General features: G+C 65.9%; 1 protein-coding gene across 1 annotated transcript in view; it reads left to right on the forward strand.

The window, feature by feature from the left end:
• Positions 1 to 928: 928 nt before the first annotated feature.
• The window catches only part of THRA (thyroid hormone receptor alpha), a 48,314-nt gene continuing 23,694 nt past the window's right edge, over positions 929 to 25,548 (forward strand). The window contains exons 1-2 of the mRNA XM_038385192.2: positions 929 to 1,118; positions 22,810 to 22,885. The gene's annotated coding sequence lies outside the window, so the exon portion shown is untranslated. The remainder of the gene's footprint in view (positions 1,119 to 22,809; positions 22,886 to 25,548) is intronic.

Raw genomic sequence — 25,548 nt, forward strand, 5'->3', positions numbered from 1 at the left:
GCTGGGGCGCAGGCAATGGGGGGCAGGGGAATGCGGGGTATGGAGTGGGGGCGCAGGCAATGGGGGGCAGGGGAATGCGGGGTATGGAGTGGGGGCACGGGCTGGGGGCGCAGGCAATGGTGGGCAGGGGAATGCGGGGTATGGAGTGGGGGCACGGGCTGGGGGCACAGGCAATGGGGGGGCAGGGGAATGCGGGGTATGGAGTGGGGGCACGGGCTGGGGGTGCAGGCAATGGTGGGCAGGGGAACGCGGGGTATGGAGTGGGGGCGCAGGCAATGGGGGGCAGGGGAATGCGGGGTATGGAGTGGGGGCACGGGCTGGGGGCGCAGGCAATGGGGGGCAGGGGAACGTGGGGTATGGAGTGGGGGCGCAGGCACTGGGGGGCAGGGGAATGCGGGGTATGGAGTGGGGGCACGGGCTGGGGGTGCAGGCAATGGTGGGCAGGGGAACGCGGGGTATGGAGTGGGGGCGCAGGCAATGGGGGGCAGGGGAATGCGGGGTATGGAGTGGGGGCACGGGCTGGGGGTGCAGGCAATGGTGGGCAGGGGAACGCGGGGTATGGAGTGGGGGCGCAGGCAATGGGGGGCAGGGGAATGCAGGGGTATGGAGTGGGGGCACGGGCTGGGGGCGCAGGCAATGGGGGGCAGGGGAACGCGGGGTATGGAGTGGGGGCGCAGGCAATGGGGGGCAGGGGAATGCGGGGTATGGAGTGGGGGCACGGGCTGGGGGCGCAGGCAATGGGGGGCCGGGGAGTGCGGGGCACGGAGTGGGGGCGCAGGCAATGGGGGCTGGGGGCGGAGCAGGGCCGGGGGGGCCCGGGGCCGGGCGCAGCGAGCCGGGCGGCCGGCAGGGAGCGGCCTTTCGCCGGCGAAGGGGGCTGGGGCCGCGGCAGGAGCCGGCGGGGCGGGGCGGAGCCTGGCCGCGCCGCGCTCCGCAGCCCGCTCCCGGGGACACGCAGCCAGAGCCGCGCTCCCAGCCCCGGATTTACAGACCCGGCCCCGCGCGCGCAGCCACCGGCCCGGGGCCGCCGGGGCCCCCGCAGCCGGGCCGAGCCGCCGCTTCCTGCCGGGAGAGCGGGGCGGAGAGCCGGGGGGCAGGCGAGGAGCAGCCCCGCCGAGGTAAGGCACCGGGCTGCGCTGCAGGGCAGGATCTGGGGGCCGTGCATGGGGGCATTAGTGCATTAGTGGGGGGGGGCGTGCATTGCACGGGGGTGTCTGTGCATGGGGGAGGGGGTCCGTGCATTGGAGGGTTTAAACTGCAGAGTCATAGGGCTGAGCCCCCCACCCCCCTCCTGCCTTTCCCAGCTGGACAGCGCGGCTCGTCTCCCCTGCTCCGGGGGGGCTACCCTCCCAGCGTGCCCCTTCTGTCTTCTCCCCATGTGCTGTCCGGTTTCCTGGGTTCTCTGTTGCCCCCCTTCCCTGCTACCCCGGGCCCTGTCAGTGCCATGGCCCGGGCTGGGGAGGGGGCAATTATCCCCCCCCCGCTCCTTGCACACATGCTTGGGTTTTGTATTTTGCACCGTGTTGTGTTTCCTACTAATTCACCGCACCCCCCCAACCCCACCGCACCCCACCCCCAAGCCCGGATCCCAGGTTCTTTCCTGACACCCAGCTTTAATCTCCCCCCCCCCCCGCCCACTCCTCGGGCTGGCATTAACCTATATTTTCCTCTCCAGCTAATGGAGAGCCCTGGCCTAGCTGGAGGGGCAAGACAGACAGACGCACGCACTGCCAGACAGCGCCAGCCCTTTAAAAACTCGGTTTGTTTACTGTGTGCATAGCTCGCCCTGCGCGGTGCCAGCCTGGGCCCTGGCACTCGGGACCCCTTGCGCTGGGGCTGGGTCCCCCAGCCGCACAGATATGCAGCGGGCAAAGCGCCTCTAATCTCCCCTGGAATGATGGCAACGCTGACTTTGCTGACCAGCCGGGCCCGGGAAGGAGTTGTTTGCAGGACAGGAGCTACTGCGGGGGGTAATCCAGTTTTGGGGGGACACCCTCTCACTCACTGTGTTTCTGACTTTGAATATCCCCAGCTTTCTACTGCCTGGCAATGGTATTTTTGCTTTTAAAGGGGGTGGGGTGGGGCACCAGGGGGCCAGGATCTGTGTGCGAGCGACCGTTGCAGGGGGGAGGATGTTGGGGGGCTGCTGGAGCACGGGGGGGTGAGTTGGGGAGGGGGAGGCAGAGCAGGGAGGAAAATATGGGTAAATATTTTCTTAAAAACCAGGGCCATTTGGCATGTGGCTGGCTGATCACAAGTCAGGGGGGTCCTAGGGGGGCTGCGTGGGTTTCCGTTATGCTGGCACGGCCCTTTTCCGGCAGATCCAGACGGATTTAACTTGCATCTCCTCTTCAGTGGCAGGGAGGGGTAGGAGCGAGCAGTGTTCCCCTTCCCCCCCCGCCACCCCCCACTTGTGGCCGGGGATCAGTGGGGGAGTGGGACATACCGCTGGACCCGTGCAGTGGGGTTCCCCTCCCCGGCTCAGGGAGGCTCCAGACGGGCGGCACAGGGCGTAGCAGCGACAGTCAGTCGCAGTGTCAGTTACCAAGTCTGCGTAAAGGAGGGTGACAGCCGTGGCCAGCACCACTCCGGAGGTGGGAGTAATGTGGGGGCCCAATCCAGCATGGGGCTTAGTGCTGTGGGGACACATGCAAGGACAGGCCCTCTGTAGCGTGCCCCCAGCCAGCCCCTGGCCCTGGCCTGCTGGATTGAACATCACCCCGTCGCCCCATCAGACTTCAGCCAGAAAACAGGGACCCCGTCAGACTTCAGCCAGGTTCTGCCTGCGCCCAAGCTGGCCTGGCTTCACGTGCCCAGCGGAGGGCGCTCTGCTCAGATTGGCCCCACCCCCTCTCCAAACTTGGCAAGTGGCATCAGGAATGCATTTAATTTTTTGCAGCGATTTTGTGGTTGTGGGAGCTGGTTTGGGCTGGGGGGGCAGGTGACCTGTGACACCGGGATGTCCCTTCGGAGTGTGAATGGGCCTTCTCTGGGGTGTGGAAGGTGAGGGGGCTGGGCTGGGCCGGGGCAGGCCAGGCGTGGCACCCCGTCCGTCCCACCACAAGTCCGGGATGACTTGCTCAGGATCTCCAGCAGACCGTGCCAGGTGACCCTGGAAGGAGCTAGCAGGGGCAGCGTGGGAGGTCAGGCCAGGGGCGCAGTCACCTGTGAGCGGGCCGAGGGCCGGGTCTGATGCTCTTACCTGGACTGGCTCAGCAAAGCACCCTGTATGCAGTTGTCTCCGCCTTGCAGTCCCTCCCCCACCATCCCTGGGTCCCTCCCCAGCTTTCTTTGCCTTCCCCTTGTCATTGTCCATTGCCACATACGCAATTAATGGCTCTGCTAAAGCTATCAGGAAACCCAGCTGACTGTCCTGTCAGCTGGAGGCCACCTCTGGCGAAGGGGTGGGGGCTTTGTGGAGACTGGAGCGGGTGGGTCTGGCTTGTTCTGCGGTTATTGGTAGAAGATGACGGGCAGCTGCTGTTAGAGAAGTCGTCATAGTAGTTTATAATCTGGTAGTGCCAAAAGACCCCAACAGTGAGCAGGACCCCTTCGTGCCAGGCGCTGGACAGACGCAGTAACCGAGATTGGGGTCCAGTTGTGCCGGGCGCCACCCAGACACACAGTAACTGAGATCGGGGCCCTGTCATGCCGGGTGCCGGCCAGACACACAGTAACTGAAATCGGGGCCCCATTTTGCCGGGCGGTGCCCAGATATGCAGTGATCGAGATCGGGGCCCCGTCGTGCCGGGCGCCGCCCGGACATGCAATAAGCGAGGTCGGGGCCCCGTCGTGCCGGGTGCCGGCTAGACACGCAGTAAGCGAGATCGGGGCCCCGTCGTGCCGGGCGCCGGCCGGACACGCAGTAAGCGAGGTCGGGGCCCCGTCGTGCCGGGCGCCGGCCAGACACGCAGTAAGCGAGGTCGGGGCCCCGTCGTGCCGGGCGCCGGCCAGACACGCAGTAAGCGAGGTCGGGGCCCCGTCGTGCCGGGCGCCGGCCAGACACGCAGTAAGCGAGGTCGGGGCCCCGTCGTGCCGGGCGCCGGCCAGACACGCAGTAAGCGAGGTCGGGGCCCCGTCGTGCCGGGCGCCGGCCAGACACGCAGTAAGCGAGGTCGGGGCCCTGTCGTGCCGGGCGCCGGCCAGACACACAGTAAGCGAGGTTGGGGCCCCGTCGTGCCGGGCGCCGCCCGGACATGCAGTAACCGAGATTAGGGTCCAGTTGTACCGGGCGCCACCCAGACACGCAGTAACTGAGATTGGGGTCCCGTCATGCCGGGTGCCGCCCAGACACACAGTAACTGAAATCAGGGCCCCATTTTGCCGGGCGGTGCCCAGATATGCAGTGATCGAGATCGGGGCCCTGTCGTGCCGGGTGCCGGCCAGACACGCAGTAAGCGAAATCGGGGCCCCGTTTTGCCGGGCGGTGCCCAGATATGCAGTGAGCGAGGTCGGGGCCCCGTCGTGCCGGGCGCCGCCAGGACACACAGTGAGCGAGGTCGGGGCCCCGTCGTGCCGGGCGCCGACCGGACACGCAGTGAGCGAGGTCGGGGCCCCGTCGTGCCGGGCGCCGGCCAGACACGCAGTAAGCGAGGTCGGGGCCCCGTCGTGCCGGGCACCGGCCAGACACGCAGTAAGCGAGGTCGGGGCCCCGTCGTGCCGGGCGCCGGCCAGACACGCAGTAAGCGAGGTCGGGGCCCCGTCGTGCCGGGCGCCGGCCAGACACGCAGTAAGCGAGGTCGGGGCCCCGTCATGCCGGGCGCCGCCCGGACATGCAGTAACCGAGATTAGGGTCCAGTTGTACCGGGCGCCACCCAGACACGCAGTAACTGAGATCGGGGTCCCGTCATGCCGGGTGTCGCCCAGACACACAGTAACTGAAATCAGGGCCCCATTTTGCCGGGCGGTGCCCAGATATGCAGTGAGCGAGGTCGGGGCCCCGTCGTGCCGGGCGCCGCCCGGACACACAGTGAGCGAGGTCGGGGCCCCGTCGTGCCGGGCGCCGGCCAGACACGCAGTGAGCGAGGTCGGGGCCCCGTCGTGCCGGGCACCGACCGGACACGCAGTGAGCGAGGTCGGGGCCCCGTCGTGCCGGGCACCGACCGGACACGCAGTAAGCGAGGTCGGGGCCCCGTCGTGCCGGGCGCCGGCCAGACACGCAGTAAGCGAGGTCGGGGCCCCGTCGTGCCGGGCGCCGGCCAGACACGCAGTAAGCGAGGTCGGGGCCCTGTCGTGCCGGGCGCCGGCCAGACACGCAGTAAGCGAGGTCGGGGCCCCGTCGTGCCGGGCGCCGCCCGGACATGCAGTAACCGAGATTAGGGTCCAGTTGTACCGGGCGCCACCCAGACACGCAGTAACTGAGATCGGGGTCCCGTCATGCCGGGTGCCGCCCAGACACACAGTAACTGAAATCAGGGCCCCATTTTGCCGGGCGGTGCCCAGATATGCAGTGATCGAGATCGGGGCCCTGTCGTGCCGGGTGCCGGCCAGACACGCAGTAAGCGAAATCGGGGCCCCGTTTTGCCGGGCGGTGCCCAGATATGCAGTGAGCGAGGTCGGGGCCCCGTCGTGCCGGGCGCCGCCCGGACACGCAGTGAGCGAGGTCGGGGCCCCGTCGTGCCGGGCGCCGCCCAGACACGCAGTGAGCGAGGTCGGGGCCCCGTCGTGCCGGGCGCCGGCCGGACACGCGGTGAGCGAGGTCGGGGCCCCGTCGTGCCGGGCGCCGGCCGGACACGCGGTGAGCGAGGTCGGGGCCCCGTCGTGCCGGGCGCCGGCCGGACACGCGGTGAGCGAGGTCGGGGCCCCGTCGTGCCGGGCGCCGGCCGGACACGCGGTGAGCGAGGTCGGGGCCCCGTCGTGCCGGGCGCCGGCCGGACACGCGGTGAGCGAGGTCGGGGCCCCGTCGTGCCGGGCGCCGGCCGGACACGCGGTGAGCGAGGTCGGGGCCCCGTCGTGCCGGGCGCCGGCCGGACACGCGGTGAGCGAGGTCGGGGCCCCGTCGTGCCGGGCGCCGGCCGGACACGCGGTGAGCGAGGTCGGGGCCCCGTCGTGCCGGGCGCCGCCCGGACACGCGGTGAGCGAGGTCGGGGCCCCGTCGTGCCGGGCGCCGCCCGGACACGCGGTGAGCGAGGTCGGGGCCCCGTCGTGCCGGGCGCCGCCCGGACAGGCGGTGACCGAGCTCGGGGCCCCGTCGTGCCGGGCGCCGCCCGGACAGGCGGTGACCGAGCTCGGGGCCCCGTCGTGCCGGGCGCCGCCCGGACAGGCGGTGACCGAGCTCGGGGCCCCGTCGTGCCGGGCGCCGCCCGGACAGGCGGTGACCGAGCTCGGGGCCCCCGTCGTGCCGGGCGCTGCCCAGACACGCAGACAGGCCTTGCCCCGCAGAACTCATGGGGTGGGAGAAAGCCGGGGTTTTCCCCACTGTAGGGGTGGGGAACAGAGGCCCTGAGAAATCAAGCTGCCCCCCTTGGGTAGGCACCCTGGTACGCATGTGCAAGCTGGGCTTTGCATGAGCACATTGGTGTCACCTAGGAGGGGTGTTGCATGCAGCTGAGCTCTCTGCTTCCTGGTGCCTGGCGGGCACCGTCTCTGCTTGGCTTGTGGCCACCTCGTTTCTGACCTCCGGCCTTCTCCAAGGCCCTGCCACCCTGTCTGCTCCCTGGGCCGAGCGGAGCCGCCAAGGGAGCCCTCAGCCTGTGGGGCTTGTGAGCAGGGGCCTCCCAACAGTGATGGCTGTGGGGCAAACCCTGCGTTGGCTTTTCCGGCTCGCCCGGCATGAACTTTGTCTGCGCCAGCCCTCGGAGCTGCCTTCTCCATAGCCTGTGCTCGCTTCCTCCCCCCTCTCCTGCCCCATGGCCTCGGATTGCCCGCACGGGGCAAGGCAGATGGTAGGAACTAGCTGCGAATGGGGAGATCTGAGCTCCCTAAAACAGTTCCTGGGATATGGCACGTGGGTTGGGGGTGAGTCCCTGCCTGGGCGTGATGTGCGGGAGTGGTGGTGGGGGGGCTGTTGTGTGCCCCTGCCTGAGCACAGGCCCCCCCTCCCCAGCCTGTCACAAGGCATCCTAGCATGGGGGAGAGCTGGGGGGAGGGAAGGGGTTGCAGGGATTTCATTTCCTTCCCTGCTATGGAACTGAGGGCAGGCACACGCCTGTGCCAGCACCTTGTAGAACCGGTTTGCAGGACCCCCCCACCACCACACCTCCCCTCTCCCCAGCTCCTTGAGTTTTTTTTAATTTTTCTCCTGGGCCCCAGGGTGTTTCTCAGGGTGAGGAACTCGCTGAGAGCTGGAGGTTTCTTTAATGGATTCCCCCCCACCCCCATTCTTGGCAAAAGTCCCTACAGTAGACAAACGATGTGCATGCGTGCAGCTGCGGACATGGATTCATGCACACGTGGATCCATGTGTACGTCGGCATCCCACCATGGACTCAGACACAAATCCACGCCCCCCTGCGTGTGCAAGGGTGAACCCGTGCCCCTGTGCGCACAGGTGCATCCTGGCATGCACACAGACTCAGGAGCATGTGCACAGACACAGACCTGCATATGCATCCCCACGTGTGGAGCAGGAGTTCGTGTAGAGAGGTGTGTGTTCCTTCCTGCACACGCGCATGGATGAACAGGCGTGTGCGTGCCCATGGTGTGCCAACTGCAGTGGAGCAGGCAAGGAACAGCTAAGACAGGCAGGGCAGGGTTTGATTTCCCCGGCGCCACACACGCAGCCCCAACCTCTCTGCCCAGTACCCGGGAAGCGGCAGAGGAGGGGCCTCCTTGGGGGGATGCAGAATGTAGGGGCACCCCCCACACCTGGGCACCCCTCTGACACCTTGGGTGGGGGGGGTCAGGGAACAGCCTCAGCTTAGGGCTCATGCTCTGGCGGGAGAGCTGGGGACATCAGCCGCTCTCCCTTCTCCGCTCCAGGCTAGGGGACTGCACCTCTGAGTGCTCCCGTGCAAGGGGAGGGAGGGCCCTTCCACCCCCGTGTCTGCACTAGACACAGGCAGCTGGGAGGAGCCCTGGGAATGTGGGTCGCCTCCCTCCTGGGAAGCGCTGACGGTGCGATCCCACAGCAGCCCCAGCAGCCCGGGGAGGCAGAGCCGAGACAGGCCCTTGGCCCCGACCCCGACACTGGGAAGTTCCTTGGCCTGGCTGCAAGGATGCCTGGAATTCAGAACTGGGGACCTGGTGGGGAAGCAGGGCTAGCCCAGCTCTCCCATGGCTTTGTGCCCCTCCTCCCCAGCTGTGGGCTGCGGTCTCCAGGAGGCTGGTGGAGCAAGGGTGGGAGGGGAGGGAGCCCTGGCTAGTGGCTGGAGCAGTGAAGGAGTCAACTGGACCCCTGGGTTGAGGGGTCAGGACTCCTGAGTTCTATTCCCCGCTCTGGGGAGCATTTCCTAGCCCAGCGGGGGCCAGGAACCAGCCTCGGTTAAGACTCTGCCCTGCTCCGTGCCCCGGTGTCTCCACACGGGGCAGAGCGGGGGGGGGGGGAAGTGCTGCCCAGCCAGCCCCTCCTGGGGGGGTGTCGGGAGCCTGGGTAGCAGCTGTTCCTGGCACTCAGTGGAAGGAAGGGCAGAGCCTTGTAATAAAGACAGCGCCGTGCACCCGGGTGGAGCAGGGTCCAGAACCTGTTGACTCAGCTGCCCTCCCTCTTCGCAAGGCTGAGGCCGCAGAGCAGCGTGCAGCTGGCACGTCGGCAGACACCTCCTGGCTCCACCTGCGCCCTGCGACTTCCTGCCAGGGCCCCGCAGCCAGCTGGGCGTGTGAGGTTGCCAGAGCGCGGCCCAGCCCCTGGAGGGGAACAGGGTTCAGGCTGGCTGGCCGGGGTGCGCAGAGCCGCGCTGGCCAGGGTGCTCGGCTCCCCGGCATGGGGTGGGGAGTGTTTGAGCACTGGAGCAACCCTCAGCTGAAGCGCGGGCTGTGGGGGCTGGGGAGAACGGCTCCGGGGCGGCTCCCGGCTCGGCGCAGTGGGGGATCGACCTCCTGAAACCGGGTCCAGCTCAGTGCTGCTGACTCAGGCTCACGGGCTTCGCCCTGCAGGGCTGATGACCCCGTTAGGGCTGGAGCCTGGGCTCCGAGACCCAGCCGGGGGGGAGCTCTCCGGCCCAAACGTCCACACTGCTCTTTTCAGCCCCGGAACATGAACCCGAACCGGCTGCCCCAGCCTTGCTGCCGCAGGGGAAACACCAGCGCTGCGGCTCCCCAGCCCACCCGACCTGGGGACCCCCCAGCCCACCCAAACCTGGGACTGAGCCGCAGCGTCTGTCTGCCCCCGCTGTAGAGCAGATGCACCCTTCATGGCATCCTACGGGGGCCGCCCGGACGCCACTTGGATGGGCTCAGGGACCAGGCTAGTGACAACAGCCTTCATCCAGGCACCTCAGCGTGCTCTGCGGGTGCAGGCAGGGTCACCGGCCCTGTTTTATAGATGGGGAAACCAAGGCACTGAGAGGTCAGACACCACGGTGATGGGCGCTATGCGAAGACATAGGATAGCAGTTGCTGTGACCTGCCCAAGGTCCCTCAGCAAGGTGGTGGTAGAACTGGGATGGAACCCAGGAGTCCTGACTTCCACCCCAGTCTACCTGTTCTAGCCACTCGCCCCCCTGCTCTGACAACGCTAGATATGGGACCCAGGAGTCCTGAGTGCTGGTGCCCTGATCTAACCACTGAACTCCTCCTTCCCACTTGCTCATTGAGCCAGAATAGGACCCAGGCATCCTGCTGTCCGGTCTCATGCATGGGACCAGACGTTTGCTGCTGCTGGTGGCTGAGAGTCATTTTAAAGTCCCCCCACCCCGTGCATGGAAGCAGATGCTGGTGACCTGGCCCATGGGCACTTTGCTGCACCCGGGTCCTTGCACAGCTGGTGAATGGGGGCAAAAATTAGTCCCCTCCTGCGGCCCCTTGGTGGCAGGATGCAGGCATTAGGGTCGCATGTCTGGGAATCTGCAGGAGCCCAGAGGCACCAACTGGGCAGCGTCTGGGCAAACCCTACTCCTGGCCCTGGGGGGGCCCTGTGGAGTGGGGTGGGGGCTGTTCAGTCTCCCCGGCTCCATCAGCTCTTCATGCTCCCAGGGCAGGGGACTGACTGTGATGGGGGCAGGGAGAGCTGAGCCCCAGGGTGCTCGTTACATGTTGGCTGCCGGGGCTGGGGGGAGGCTGGTAGCTCGTGTGACGGGAGTGGCGCGCTCAGAGCAGAGAGAGAGTCAGTACGGCGACCCCAGCCGCTAGGCCCCGAGCCGGGGGACTGGGCCGAGTGAGTGGTGACCCCCATGTGCCGCCAGCCCCCTGCCAGCTGGGGGAGGGTTGTGCCCGAGGCGGGCGATGGGCCAGTGGGAGCCGGGGATTCCCCGGGTGAACCACAGTCGGAAGCAGCTGGCAGGAACTCCCAATTTGGGGCCGCGAGGTTGCCTTCCTGCCCAGAGCAGCCCTCCGGCAACCCCTGCTCTGGGACCCCTGTCCGCCGGCGTGCCTCCCCCCGGGGCTCTCCCCTGCAACCCCAGGAGCAGCCAGGGTGGTGTTCGGTTTAACCCTTCCGGTGCCGGCCCCCTCCTCTCCAGCTGCAGTGGGGAGGGGGACTCCTTGGGCTCCATGAGCCAGGAGGGCCAGGGCTTGGCCCACGGGACTGGGGTGCGACACAGGCTGCTGTGCCCTGGTGACTAAGCCTGTGGTGTGTGGGGCAGGAGGATGCAGGCAGGGGATTCCCTGGGGAATCCCAGATGCTGATTGGTTCCCCCAGGGTTCTGACTTGCAGGTCCCCAACCAATCAGTTGTCTTGGAATCCAGTGAGATCTCGGCCGCGCCGCGCCGGGCTCCCTGGGGAGCTGCCTGCTCGCAAGCCCCGCGGGTTTCTTTGCCAAACATCTGGCTAGTCTCTGGAGCAGAAGCAATTCTGCCCATCCCCCAACCCATCCAGCCCCTGAGGTCGGCACCTCCTGCCTGCCCCCCTTGGCAGATGTCAGGGAACATTGGTGACTGGCCCAGCTTTGCCTCCCGCCCCCCAGTGCCCCATCAGTTGCACCCTGGAGGGCGCTGACCCCTCCCTCCTTTCTCCGCCACAGTCCCTCTCCTGGCCCGTATGCTGGGTCGCAGGGTGGCTGTGTTGCTGGGGCGTTAGCTGGACTCGCTCCCTGGGCACTGACGTAGGCTACCACGCGGTTTCGGCCCCAGCTCTCTCCGGCCCAGGATGCAGGTTTCCGTCTCCTGGGGACGGCACGGCGTTGAGCCCTGTGCCCTGTCCCCAGGGGGAGGTTGGCCATCCGGCCAGGGGATGGTGGTTTCACAGCGATGGTGCAAGATGGAGGCTCCACAGCTCTCTCTGGGTGTAGTTGTGAAACAGGAGGGGTTTTTGCACTTTCCCCCAGCCGTGGGTCAGACCATCCTTGGGGGCGTTCAGCATCCTGTGGTGTTTCTCGTAAAGCCGGTGTTTGCCCTGGCCCCCTTGGTCAGAGCTTCCCCTCCTGTCAGTAAAGGCCTCCCGCGCTTCCCCTCTGAGGTTTGTGAAACTTTGCAACAACCGTGGGAGGTGGGGAAACTGAGGCGCCGAATGAGGATGGTGACACAGCAAGCCAAGGGCAGAGCTGGGACTAGCACCCAGGAATCCTGTCTTCCAGTTCCCCTCCTCTGATCACTAGACCCCACTCCCCTCTCAAAGCTTAGAATAGAACCCAGGAGTCCTGTGCTTTTAACCAGAGGCGTCATCCCAGCGAGTACTGCATGCGGTTTGCTGCCTCTCATCCCAGAAATGGCTGCATCTTGGTGGCACGCTGCTCAGCCTGGGGATCCTTTGGAAAACAAAAGGCGACATGCAAAGCATAAAATGCTAAATCTTCTAATGATCCGTGATTGGATTTAAAACCCCCAACACCTTCTCATGCTGCTCGGCCAAGCTGCTCAGCGCAGTTCCCTTTGACGCCACACACCCAACAATGAGCTGTTTATAACTGTCTTGAAATCAAAGTCCCAGGACAGGAAAAAAAAAAGTTTTCTAGAAAAGTTAATTTTCCTGTTTTTCTGGGTGTGGGAGATTGGCTTGTCAGGCAGAATCTCACAAGCTATAAGGAAGTGGGAGATCTCCGTGCTGGAGAGCGGGGGGAAGAGGCGCACGCGTGATTTTAATACTGTGTATTTTATGTCACCCACTATATAAACAGGCCCAAATGTTGCATTCACTTGCTACCATGGGCCCTGTTGGCACGTTTTTAGAGTCATCTTTTGCTTTTAATTTTTTTTCTCAGTTGTACAAACACTTTTACACCTGATACTGACTCTCAAGAGGTCAATCTCCCCCAGCACAACCCTCCCCAGCCCTCCAGCCTGGAGCTGACCCCTGCCCTCCCAATGTAGGTCAGCCCTGGCGGGGCGGCAGCAGGGACGTGTAGGCTGGCGGTCTGTGGGTTCTTTACACGGAGCGTGCTGGCAGCAGGTTGATTTCACAATTGTTTGTTCTGTTGCCAGGTAGATCCCGGCCTGTCTTTGTGCAGGGAGGGGGCTTGTAGCGCCGAGATCGTCACCTCCCATGGAGCAGAGGCCGAGACCCGTGCTCTGGCTTAAACTCCTCACCCCTGGTGCAGTCATAGCCGCAGCGCTATTGGCATCCCAGCCCGGGCGTGGGAGTGGCTGCGGGCGTCTTCTCCTTGCCATAGGGGTAGGCTGGGTCCCGTGTCTCTATTGTGTCATCCGCATGGCATCCTCCTTCCAAACCTGAGCCACTCCAAGCAGCCCAGCTGCTGCCACCAAATGCTTGGGATTCCAGCTGCATTTAGTCATATGCTGGCTGTCCCCAGCCACCCATTGGTGTGTGCACCTCTGCCTACCCTGGCAGAGACCACACGCACACGCTGGTGTGCACACCCAGCCAGAGAGGGGGTGTGCACGCTGGTGCGCATCCCCAGGCAGAGACGGGGCATGCACACACACATGCTGGTGTGCACACCTATGGGATATGCACACCCAGCCAGAGACGGTGTGTGCACGCACAAACACTGGTGTGCACACCCAGGTGGAAAGAGAGCGCACACGATCACTGGTGTGCACAGTTAAATTCAGGTGTGCACCCCTGGATGGGTAGATGGCACTCGGACACAGACCTGCTCAGAGATACTCCCACACATGTAGCCTCACACACGTGTGCAAATGTCCATGCATTCGATGCACATGCCTGTGTGTACCTATCTGTGCCTTTTAATCCACTCACACATGTACACGAATGCATCTGCACCCACACAGACACACATTCATACCCCTCCGTGTACACACGCTCAGTGACGCACCCATGCCCACCCTCCCCGATTCTGCCACTTGCCCGGCCCCTCCCCACCAGCTGTTGATGATGTTGGTTAATGATGTTAGCTTGCAAAGGTCCCACTAACTTTGACCACCCGCCAGGCCTTGGCACAGGCATCCCCCGATTAAATCCGCCCTAAGCAGGGATGAACTCTCACGTAGCCCCCGATACTGTTCTGTGCCCCTTGGAGCCCTGACCCACCGGCGGGGCTCCATGCCAGGCCTGGGAACCTTGGCCTGGCTGTACCCAATTGGTGCCACCCGCTTTAACCTCATTCTCAGACATCCCACTCCATGGTGCTGGCAGCGAGATGCTAGACAATGGGGATCCCCCTGAGGCTAGCCCCCCACCCCTGGGCTGAGTTAATGCCTCTAAGCTGGGCGCCTCGGTACACTGGCAGAGGGAGTCTCCTTGTTCCCTTGCCCTAGCATCGGGCCCCTAGCACTGCCCTAGGGAGATGCATGGATCAAATCCCCCCTAGAACCGCTTGTTCCCACCTGACCCAGCGCCCTGCACCCCCTCCATGCCCCATTTCCTGTCTCTGCCCCGCCCCACCCCATAGCACCCCTTTTCCCATCACCCTGAGGTCCATTTGCCCCGGCCGCTCCAGGCCTTGTGTCCCACCTCCCAGCGGGGCTGGCTGAGCCTGTGTGTAGCCCGCGCCAGGAGCTTTCTGCACGCCTGGCACCTGGCCACATCTGTGGCGGGACAGCTCTGCCAGCCCGTTCCCTGTGCCAGGCTCCCAGGCATGTGTGGGTGGCTCTGCTGGTGCCCCTCAGTCCTGCTTCGCAGACATCCGAGTTTCTTGTGGGCAGAAATGTCCACCCACTCAGTGTCTAGGGCAACATCCCCCCCGATAACTAGCTCCTGCCCCCAGCCCCTGGGTCCCCCTCCCCGACTGAGGCTTGGGGTTTTCTCTTGCTGGGTCCTGCAGTGCTCTGTGGCTGTGCGACATCCCCAAACCCACCTCCCCCCTGCAGCCACCGGCCTAGCTGGGGTCCCGCCCAGCCCTGGACTTTGCCCACCGGTTGTTTTTCAGCCCCATAAAACCCGCCTGGTTTTGCCCAGCTCAGCAGTAAAATCTGGGCTGGGCTGGGCCAGGGCAGGGAGCTGGGAGGAGGCTCTGGGTTAGGTGATTGGGGACTAGCTGGATGTCAGTGCTGTGGGGCCCTCGTGGGAAATGAGTTTGTTGGGTTTCAGCCCCTTCCTCGTGGGGCAGGTGTGGGCAGCAGAAATCCTGTCCCACTGTGGGCACTAGCTGGCAGAGACGCCCAGCACTGACTGGGCCACAAAACTAGAGCTCCTCTTGGCGGCGGGGGGGGCGGTGTCAGTCACTGGCATAAGCCTCCCCACGTCCCTGCAGAGCCAGCCCCCCGTCGGTGGCAGGAATCCGCATGGGCCCAATTGGCTGCTGGGTGTGAACGTGCCGTTGCACAGATGTGGGGCGGGTGCAGATGCAGGTTCCTGCCCACGCAGAGGAAAGCGGGGCCCCTCGGGGCTGGGGGGCAGGGAGTGCGGCTCGGAAGCTGTTACAGTCGTTTACCCGGGCTGCCAGTGGAGCCTGCCCTGTGGGCGCCGGTGGAGAACTGCTGGCCAGGCCCCGGCGCTGCCCGCTGGCCCCAGCGGGTTTGTAGGGTGCTGGTTGAGCTGGTGACAGGGGCTGGAGGTTGGCTGCTGCTGCAGAGCACTCCCTTCCCCCGTTGGGCAGGCGCCCGCTGGGGGGCACTTCAGCTAATTAAATGTTTTCTGATCCGTGCCCGGGAAACCAGGGAGCGCGGATGGGATGGGCACCTCTGGGGCTGGCTCTTGCCTCGGCCCCCCCCCACCCTGGGGTATGTGCGGCGGGGAAAGGGGGGTGTCCCCAACAGCTCTGAGTGCAAGAGAAACATTGCTGCTTTGGTTTTGTGATTTTCCCCCCCTTTTCCCCAGCTCTGCCAGGGCCCCTCAATGCCGACCCGCAGCCCCCTGCCCGCACAGCCCTGGGCTCCCCCCAGCTCTTCCCGGGCCCCTCAATCCTGACCCACAGCCCCTGACTGAGCCGACTGCCATGCCGTGGCGTTTGCAGGGTGGGCACGAGGGGGGGGGGTCGCTGGGCTGAGACTCGGCCAGTTTATTTCACTTATGCCCTAGGCTGAGGTTCAAGTCCCGCTCTCCACAGGTGACCAGTTGGGGGGCCCCCTTTCCCCCAGGGGAGGCAGGAGCTGGCTTGGTGCCCACAAGCTGGCTGGGTCCGTCCAGGCCTGGCCGGGTGTCTGGCTGAGTCACCCTGCGGTGGGAGCCTGGTGCGGAGGGACCTGTTGTCCTTCAGGCAGTGGCAAAGCCATTGCCGTGGGGCAGCCCCTGGTGTCGGTGGCCCATTGCCCCCTCGGCTGGTCATGCCAGGCATGACGCCCTCTCTGCTTCCCGCCAGAGCCCCCCCTCCCCAGGTCCAAGGCTGCCCTTGGCTGTCCAAGCGCCTGGGGAGCCCCCGTCTGGGCTGGGGGGCTCTCGGTTTGGCCCCAGATTCCTCACACGCGTGTGGCAGGAGCTGGGGCAGGGCTCCCTGCAGCACCAGCTTCTCTGAGCTGTCCCAATGCCCGTGGCCCTGCAGGTGCAGGGCTGGCAGAGGCTCCCAGGCAGAACTGGAGCTGCCCTTGGGGTACCAGCCAGGGGAATGGGCACCTGAGGCAGACCCCTCCCCCCGAGTGTGTTAGTGGCCTGTCTGGTCCCCTGAGCCTGGGAGTGTCGCTGGTGGGGGGGGAGAGTGGGGGGCTGCGTCAGGATCCTTGGATGGGGGAGGTGCATTTGGGACCCTGTGTTAAGAGGTGGGTATATGGGGGGATCTGCAGGCTGGGGGGCAGGGTGCCCAGTGTGCTGGGAGATGGGGGGGAGACGCAGCACCCGGGCAGGGTGCCAGCCGTGGGGGTAAACCCCAACTGGCAGAGAACTGCGTGGGGAGAGGATTGACCTGCTGGGGCAGAAGCAGCTTGGGTGGATGAGGAGGGCAGGGGCAGGGCAGGAGGAGCCCCAAGTTGAGCTGCACTAATGGGGCACCCCACCCGAGCTCCTCCCCCAGCTGCTGGGCTGCAGCGGGCTCTTCCGAGGCCGTTAATTAGTTGTCATTGTTAGCGCAGCTTATCCGGCTCAGCGTGGCTTTTGCCCTAAGCCACCTCGTTGAGAGTGTGGCGGAGCCTTTCACACCTGTGCCCCTGCCCAGGTCATGGCCCGAGGCTGGGGCCCGGCCGGCTGCATGGCTCCGCATGGCTGGGTGCCAGTCCTATGGCCCTTTGCCGGTAGCAAGCCCAGGTGGGGAAACCGAGGCAGAGGGAGGGCAGGTGGGCAAGGGACTTGCCCAGGGTCATATGGAAAGTTAACTGGGGCTGAGAGCGGGCAAGGGGGCTTGTTCTTTGGGCTGGACTTTCCATGCTCCCTGTAGCATCACTGGATCCCACCAGATCCACGTGGTGCGACACCCCTCCCCCCCAGCATTGGGGGGGGCTGTGGGCAGCATGGGGAGGGTGGTGTGAGGAGAAGTGGGGTGCAGGAATGGGGGAGGAGCTGTGTGTCTGGCCGTGAGAGGAGAGAGCTGGGTGTCTGGCTGATGCAGGGTAGGGGGAAGAAGAGCTGGGTGTCTGGGGGCAGGAGCTGGGTGTCTGGCAGGTGCTGGGTGAGGGGGAGGAGCTCGGTGTCTGTGGGGAGGAGCTGGGTGTCTGGCCGGTGCTGGGGGGGGCAGAGCTCGGTGTCTGGCTGGTGCAGGGGCAGGGGTGGGAGCTGGATGTCTGGGGGTGGGAGCTGGGTGTCTGTGCCAATGGGGAGGAGCTGGGTGTCTGGCTGGTGCGGGGGGGAGGGGGAGGGAGTTGGATGTCTGTGGGGAGGAGCTGGGTGTCTGGCAGGTGCTGGGTGAGGGAGAGGAGCTTGGTGTCTGTGGGGGGGAGGAGCTCGCTGTCTGGCCAGTGCTGGGGGTGGGAGCTGGGTGTCTGGCCGGTGCTGGGTGGGGGCGAGGAGCTGGGTGTCTGGCCGACGCTGTGGGGCGGGAGCTTGGTGTCTGTGGGGGGGAGGAGCTCGCTGTCTGGCCAGTGCTGGGGGTGGGAGCTGGGTGTCTGGCCGGTGCTGGGTGGGGGCGAGGAGCTGGGTGTCTGGCCGACGCTGTGGGGCGGGAGCTTGGTGTCTGTGGGGGGGGAGGAGCTGGATGTCTGGAGGAGGGAGCTGGGTGTCTGGCCGGTGCTGGAGGGGGGAGCTGGGTGTCTGGCCGGTGCTGGAGGGGGGAGCTGGGTGTCTGGCCGGTGCTGGAGGAGGGAGCTGGGTGTCTGGCCGGTGCTGGAGGGGGGAGCTGGGTGTCTGGCCGGTGCTGGAGGAGGGAGCTGGGTGTCTGGCCGGTGCTGGGTGGGGGCGAGGAGCTGGGTGTCTGGCCGACGCTGTGGGGCGGGAGCTTGGTGTCTGTGGGGGGGAGGAGCTGGATGTCTGGAGGGGGGAGCTGGGTGTCTGGCCGGTGCTGGAGGGGGGAGCTGGGTGTCTGGCTGGTGCTGGAGGGGGGAGCTGGGTGTCTGGCTGGTGCGGAGGGGAGGCGCGGTGAGAAATGCTGCTGAGTTTTCTCCCCCACATTCGTTCTGTTCACGCCCTCAGTGCTGGGTTCTGCCCACCGGGCCCTGGCTGGAGCTGGGGTCTCCTGGCTTCCGGCCTCGGCTCTGACCCGGCCTTGGCAGCCGTCTTTGAAATGTCAGAAGCGGCCCCTGCTTGTGGAGCCCCCGGAGGTATGCAGGACTCTCACCGGGTGTTGGGGGGCCGGGCCCAGGCACTGAGCAGCGACTCCAGAGGCCGCGGCTGGTGCTGTGAATGGCTGCAAATCTCAGGCCGTTCCCAGATCTGACTTGGGCCCGTGCGGCGAGGCCGGGCCGCCTCCCATGGGAGCATGTCAGGGACGTGGCTAGAACACGCCTTAGACAGGAGAGACCTGCCGGGGCTGGAGAGATCATGTCAGCACACACTAAGCTTTCTAGCGCTGGCGGAACGTTCCTGCTCTGTGCCTCGGTTTCCCCGTCTGCAGGTTGGGGACAGGGGCAGCCCAGGGGGCTGAAAGAGTTAAACAGTCCCTGCCTGTAAAGCCCTGATCCCAGCTGAGGAGGGCTGGTCGCATTCGGGTTTGGATGTGGGGGTTTCTCTGCATACCCCTGGGGATCCCAGAGCCTGCGTTGTTCCTACCGGCCCCCGGGTCGTTCCAGTGCCTGAGCCGTGGGAATTGCAGTGCTGCCAAAATGCAGCCACCTCTGGGGAGCAGCAGCGGCCTGCAAAATGTGGGGCAGGGAGTGCTCCCCAGGTATGACCCCAGAGAGAGATGGGGGCTGGCGCCAGCAATCTGAGCACAGGCCTGAGAGCCAGGACTCCGGGGTTCCATTGGCAGCACTGCAGCTGACTTGGAGTGTGGGGTGATTGGCTGGGGGTTGGGGTGTTGCAACTTGGGGCGATATGGAGCTGGTAGCTGCCAGCCCTGCCCCATCCCCTCCTGCGGGGCAGGGCGGTGCACAGGAGCTCGGGGGGGGGGAGGGTCCCTGTGAGGCTGGGGGTCTCAGCAAGGGGGTAGCAGGAGACTCGCAGCCTGAGGGCTGGAGCCGGCCCGTGAAGGCCGCGGATCTTGTGTCCTTGGCTTCCTGCCAGTGCCTATACTTGGAAGTGTTCGCGCGGCTGATCCCCGATGGAACGAACTCAGCGCAGCCCCTCGCCTGGGCTGTATTTACACTGCAGCGTGTGGGCGCTGCCCGGGGCCGGGCACAGCCAAGAGCCGGCCTGGAGCAGGGAGCCTCCCCGGCTGGCTGCCCCGAGAGGGTGGATCCTGCCTGCGGCCTGGGTGGGAGGAAGCTACAGGGGGCGCTGTCCAGGACCCTGTGTGCCCCCCGCCTGGGGGGACTGCGTGCCCCAAATACTGGACACCCAGAGCACACCTTCGCTGGCACAGAGGGGCAGCACTTGACCCCAAGGTTTCATGGAGGGTAGGGGCAGAGCCAGGGGGAGAACTTCGGAGCCCTGGCTCCCGGCCCCCCCACGCTACATGGTTGTGGTGTGCAGAGCTGCCAAGCGCTGCATCTGTGTAAACACTGGGACAGGGAGAGCGAATTGGCACCGTCTGCCTTGCACGCGTGCGTCCCCTGCTCACGGGCACACGCCCTCGGAGCCTCTCCCACGCTGACCCTGCCCGCACTTCTGCTGTCTGCCCCTCACGCCCGTCACGTGCCCGGAGCCGGGCTGCTCTCTGCCTGCGGGCTCAGCGGGCACCCAGCCCCATGCGTTGGATGAGGCCCTGGGCGAGTCCAGGTCGATGCTGGCGACAGGGAGAGGAGTGAGGGGTGGGCACAGACTGTGCCCCAGGGCCAGGCTGGGAGTCCCCCGACAACAGGAGAGCTGAGACGGGGAGTGGAAAGTGCATGGGGGGCAATCCCGGCAGCAGGGAGCGCAGGGCAGGTAGGGGGATGGATCGGCACGGGCCCAGCTGGGGAAGGGTTAAGAGGAGCCCTGTGGCACGGGCTGTTCTGCTCAGTGTCTGTCTGGGCTGGGACATGCCAGCGACTGACTCAGCCTGATTGAGCAATGCTGGGAGCTGCAGGCTGCTGGGGGGAGGGGCTGGGGGGCGCCGGCCCGAGGGGCTCCTCGTGGGCAGTGCGGGGCCTGCGAACACCCAAATAACCCCCAGTTGGATGTGTTGCACTGGGGGCCCTGAGTACCATGCCAGTGGAGATCCGGCTGAGAGAGAGGTGGCGGGGGGCAGTAGGGAGCCCTGTGGGGATTCCCCAGGATCAGGGGTGATTTGGCGGGGTTGCAAGGCGGGTGGTGTAAGAGAAAATCTCGCACAATGGTTACAGCAGACGGGGTGTGGTTTGGGGAAGGTCCTAGCCCCTGGGAAGCAGGGAAAACCTTTGCCCTTGCAGAACCCAGGAGTCCTGGCTCCCAGACAGCCCTGCCAATGCCCCGCAGCCCCGACCTGCCCCGTTCCTGCCTGCCTAGGAGCTGGTCTGGGTGATTCACCCAGCAGCCCACACCCCTTTCCCCCGGGCCAGAACAGCGTCTCCTGCTCTCCAGGGAGCGGGGAGCACAGCAGGCTCCAGAGATGCTGGCACTGCGCGATGCAGCTGGCAGGGGGCCCAGGGGCACCAGGGGCTGGCGGCTTTGGATACGGGGGCAGGGTTGAGGGCTCAGATTGGGATTGACGTGTTGGCATCTCCCGTGCCCACCGAGGGGGTTCCACGTGGCAGCCCAGGCTATTGGATGGGGAGGACATTTCTAGCTGGGCATGGAGACCCCCCATACCTGCTTGCACCCAAGGCTTTGCTGCTGGGTCCCATGGTGTGGTCTGAACCCGCGTGGGCGCCGGCCGGGGCACAAGCCAGGCCTTGGTTTACCCAGGGCCACATTGGAGTCAGACTTAGGGTTAAAATACCGACCTGGGCATCAGGACTCCTGGGTTCTCTTGGTCACCCTCTGTGTGACCCCCTGCCCCCCCGTCTGCCTCACTTTCCCTGGCTGCAGTGCAGGGTGGAGGGCGCTGAGGGCATTATGTGCTTTAGGGGCCCGAGAGAACGTCCCGGGAGGGACCCCTCCTGCCACGGGGGTTTGGTCCTGCCCCTGTAGAATTCCCTCTATCCCACGGGTCTCTCTGGAGCTCTATAGGGGCCTATGGAAATGGAATTCTATTCAATGGAGCCTGGGAAGGGCAGGCGGGGGGGAGGGGGTGACAGGATCTCTGCCCCCCAATGCATTCCCCGTCCCCAGGCTCTGTGCCACTTCAGAGAGCTCGGCTTCCCCTGCTGCCGCCATGCAGCCTACTCTGGGGCGGGGCGCTCATCTCCGCGCCAATGCCAACGCCAAGGGGGTAGCCCGGGAGGCGGGAGGGCAGGGTGGGGTTGAGAGAGGCAGCTGGGAATCTCCTGAGCTGGAAATGGGCCCGGACACCAGGGTTCGCGCCCTGCCTCTCGGGGGAGGGCCCGCGAGATCTGTCCGCGGGGACTGCTGTGGGGATCCCAGCCGAGAGAGCCCCGTGCAGTGAGGTGAGCCCTGAGCCAGAGGGGAGAGCACCCCCTTGGGCCCCTCCCAGCAGCCTGGCACCCCCTTCCCCCCTCCCTGTGGCCCAGGGCTGCCTAGTACAGTGTCACACTGGGGCTAGCTCTGACTCGGGGGGCCAAGTGCCTTTCCCGGTAGCATCTGGGGAGCTCTCTGCCTTTGTCTTGCCAGGTCCATCCCCCGCTGACACTCCACCTTGGGCTGGTGCTTCCAGAGGAGGGGGGATGCTAAAGCTCAGAAATGGGGCCTAGCTCCCTGCCCCCCAGGCTGGCTCTCCCCAGTGCCCAGCCAGGCAGTGGTTGCCATGTTATAAATCTGCACACGGACTCTCTTCCTTGGCCAAGACAAACTTGACCTACTTTCCCGGCTGTCCTTTCATCGAGGCCACAGCTTTCAGCCCAGGCCGCTGGTGAGCCGGGCACCGTGGCCGGCCCGGCCCCCACCCAGAGCCGGGCACCCCCCAGATAGGTTTGTCTGCAGCGGGGGCATGCTGGGGCCCCCTTGGACCGGGTGCGGTGCCAGGGCAGGGCGGGAGATGCCTGAAGCGTGCAAGGGCTTTTCCACACCTTGCGCTGGTGGGGGGCAGGCAGGCGCCAGCTTGCAGGCAGGGGGACGAGGAGCAGGTGCCCGTGGAGGGGGGGGCTCCCGGCACATGATGGGCACATTGCCCAAAGCCACTGCCACAGCTGGCAGGGCGGAAGGAAGAGCAAAGGAGACGAGAGAGGCCAAACCCCACGGGCCCCGGTAGCCATTGCACTCACTGATGGCATCCTGTCGCCCGGCTGCCACCTCTTCCTTGTTTCCCCCTGCCCCCCAGCAATGCCCCAGAGGCCAGCAGGGCTCCGCAGGGCGGTTAGCCGGCCGCTGGATTCCCAGCTCTCCCCCTGCCAGGGGGAGCTAAGAGAGGAGCCCATCGGAGCCCTGGGGAGGACAGGCCCTGTGTGATCGTGCCCTGGGCAGAGCAACGGGGACTCCTGGCTCTGTCCCGCAGTAGGCGGCAGTTAAGAGGCTGGTTTTGAGCTGGAGCCTGCAGAGCTGGGGGCTGGGGGTGAAGAGAAGCCTCAGCAAAGTGTGGGGGTTGGAGCCCAGGTGTCTTGTGCCCAGCGGGGGGGCGCATGGAGCTGAGCATACCAGCTTTAGGCCCCTGTCTCCCCATCCCATCTGCAGTGGCTCCTCACCCCCACACCGGGCGCAGGGCACCTGGGTTCTAGTTCCCGCCCTGCCACCGGCTGGCTGTGCCAGCTGCTTCCCTGCTCTGTGCCTCAGTTTCCCCCTCTGTACCATGGGGATACCCAGCATGCCCGGGGAGTGGGATTGATTAACTGGGCACTGCCTGGCTTTACCCGGATGGGGACAAGGAAGTGAGTCGGCCCTGTCCCCTGGGCAGGTGCTTGGGGGGCCAGAGTTGCCCCTGAACCGTACCACAGTGCCCGGCTCATGGGAATGTCTCCCCTCACAGCCCTACTCTGTCACCTGACCTTGCTGTTGCACTTTCCTTGCAGGAGGGATCCAAGTGGAGGAAGAGGAGGGGCGTGAAGCAGCCTCGCCCTGCCCCCCACCCTGGTGTCACCTACAACTGTGAGTCACTTTCTGTTACCTTCCCCAGATTGCCATGTGCGGTTGGCATCTGCCCCTGATGGGGCACCGGGGGCGGGTGTGCTGGGCTGGTGGGGTGTGTGTCAGGTCTCCCTCTAGTGGCTGGTCTGCATCTAGGATAAAGACCTGCTACTGCTGCCACCCGCCCACCTGTGGAGTCGCTCCTTGTGCCCCAGCCCTTTGGGGACGGGGTTCTGTCCCGGGCCGTGCGGTCGCTGCACCAATACCCCCACGGCTGGTGGTGGCCCTGGGACTGGTGGTTGGCTTTAAAGGGCAACGTGGTGCTCGTGGGAATGTGTTGTGGGGCCTTCTGCCCCCAGGGCCGTGGGGACCTGGTTGCTGCGCAGGGACCCACGTGTGTGATGAGTGTGGTGGGGTCTCAACCCTGTTCCCCTCAGGGAATCCCTCTCTGTGCCTGGCCCCATGCTGGTGTCTGGAACCCAATAGGATATGGGGCAGGATGTGGGGGTGGGGGAGGCATGCCCCATCTCTGCTCTGGGACACGCACACCTCAGGGTGAGATGCCGACTTGCCTCCGGGAGCCAGATGGCTAGAGGGCAGGGGTGGGGCAGAGACCCCGCTGTGGCAGCAGGCCTGGCGCCCCGAGGCGGGCGCTGTGGAAACACTGCGGGCCCGGCTCTCCCCGGGAGCGGAATGTTCCCCGGCGCGCCCTGGCTGCAGGCTGCTGGGTGTGGGGCTCCTCTCCCCTCTGAGCGCCGGGGGGCAATGGAGTTGGGGGGGGCATGTTTCTCAGTGTGGTGGGGGGGGTCTGAGCTCCCCTTGGGATTGAGGCCTGCCGAGGGCCCACGGGGCTCACGGATGGGGGAGCCCCTCTTGAGCAGGCAGCACTGAGCTCCTAGTGGCAGGGCGGCAAGTGGCAGCTCCTGCAGGGTGTAGGGCCCACGGCCCCCATTGCCAGCGCCCCCATCACTGGCCCAGCTCCCTGGGGGGGCGTTAAGGGACCGCAGAGCCATGTGCTGCCTCTCACTGGCTGAGGGCAGCGTGTGCCGCCCAGGGCTGGGGCTGGCTGGTCTGTCATGCCAGGCTGTGGGGGACTCTCTGTATCACCCGACAGAGCCACGGGCCAGCCTCAGCCCCCCACGCCAGGTGCCAGGCCCTGCTTGCAGAGGCCCCTGCTCCCCTGCACCCAGGTAAGCACCTGGCATTTCACAACCCCTCGGCTGGGTTGCGTCATCTCCCATGCAGCAACAGACACCCCCCGCCCCCCAGCACCAGGCCAGGCCAGCTCAGGGCTCCTTTGCTGGGACCTCGGCTCCGGGCTGGGATTGGGGCACCCGTGGGCCGCAGCACCAGAGCAGCCAGGGAGCGCCGGGGTCTGCGGAGAGCAGCCCCTGCTGCAGGGGCCTGGCATCCCTCGGGGTCCCACCTTTGGGATGGGGCGATGCTGAGCCAGGCCTGCCCTGTGCTGGGTCCATGGCAGGGCTCTCCCATCGCACCCTGCTAGCCCCCTCCCTGGATGGGACCTGCCTCCTGCCCCCTGCTCCAGGGGCTCCGGCCCGGGTCTGTCTGGAGTCGCGCCTGGGAGTGTCTGGGCTGAGGCCCGTCAAGCTCGTCTCGCTCAGGCCCTGTCCGGCCTTGAACCCATGGCCCCGAGGTCAGGGATGCTTTGTGCACGAGGTCACTGGTTCTCCCTGCGGCGTTTCCACTGGGCTGCGTGGAGGGGCCCTTCCCGGCACCCCAGGCTGCGTCTTCAGCTGCTGCAGGCTGCGGGGGGCTTTCCCCAGGGGCTGTGGTGGAGGCAGGAGGTTGGGGAGCAGACGGGTCTGACTTGGTGTGGGAAGACGGGCCCACGGGCTGAGGCAGCAAAGAGAATGGGGCGCGAAGTGGAGGGACTGGGGGGGTTACCAGGCTGGAGGGACTGGGGGGGGGGTTAACCAGGTTGGACAGGCTGGGGCGTGCTGTTGAGGGGCTCCCCATCTCTCCCTGCTCTGCCCCACCCGGTTCCCTACTCTCCGCGGGCTTTTCCTTTCTTTCATTTCTCCTCCGATGATCTGGGTTTCCCGGCTCTGTCTGATCCCACGCGGGGTGGCTCTGCGGGGCCCTTCCGGCTGTGGAGCTGGGCTCTGTGCCCGGGCCAGGCAGGGCATGTGCCGGGGGGGTGGGGGGCAGCGCTGGGCTGGGAACAGCCTGTGGTCAGGGGCTGGAAACCCTCCGGCCCAGCCACAGGTGCAGGGATTAGTCGCCCCGGGAGATGCAGCAACAAAGCTGGGCTCTGTGTCAGCTGCTCCGCCAGCCTCCCCGCCTGGGGGGCAGATCAGGGCGGCGGGGATGGCCCACCCCCTCTGCACTCTCCCCTCCCAGCCCCCGCTGGCCATAGCAATGGCCTTGGGCAAGGGGACGGGAAGGCTCAGGGCTGCCAGTGCTTTGTGAGTGGTTGTATTGTGCCCAACCCCTCGGGTGCCTGGTGCGAGGATCTGCAGCTCTGACTGGGGGAAGGTTTCCTCTTCACCTCCTGTCCTGCTGCTGTGTGGTGTTGCTGTGTGATGGTTATCTGGCTGCTGTGCTCCACCCCAGAGGTGGCTGCATTTCAGGCCTGGCTGCACAATCCCTGTGCAGCCTGACTGTGTGGTTGTTGCCTGGCTGCTTTGTCCACCCCAGAGGTAGTCGCATTTGAGCTGAGGGGG

This window comes from Dermochelys coriacea, chromosome 27 (assembly GCF_009764565.3).
Source record: "Dermochelys coriacea isolate rDerCor1 chromosome 27, rDerCor1.pri.v4, whole genome shotgun sequence".
Classification (NCBI taxonomy): domain Eukaryota; kingdom Metazoa; phylum Chordata; order Testudines; family Dermochelyidae; genus Dermochelys; species Dermochelys coriacea.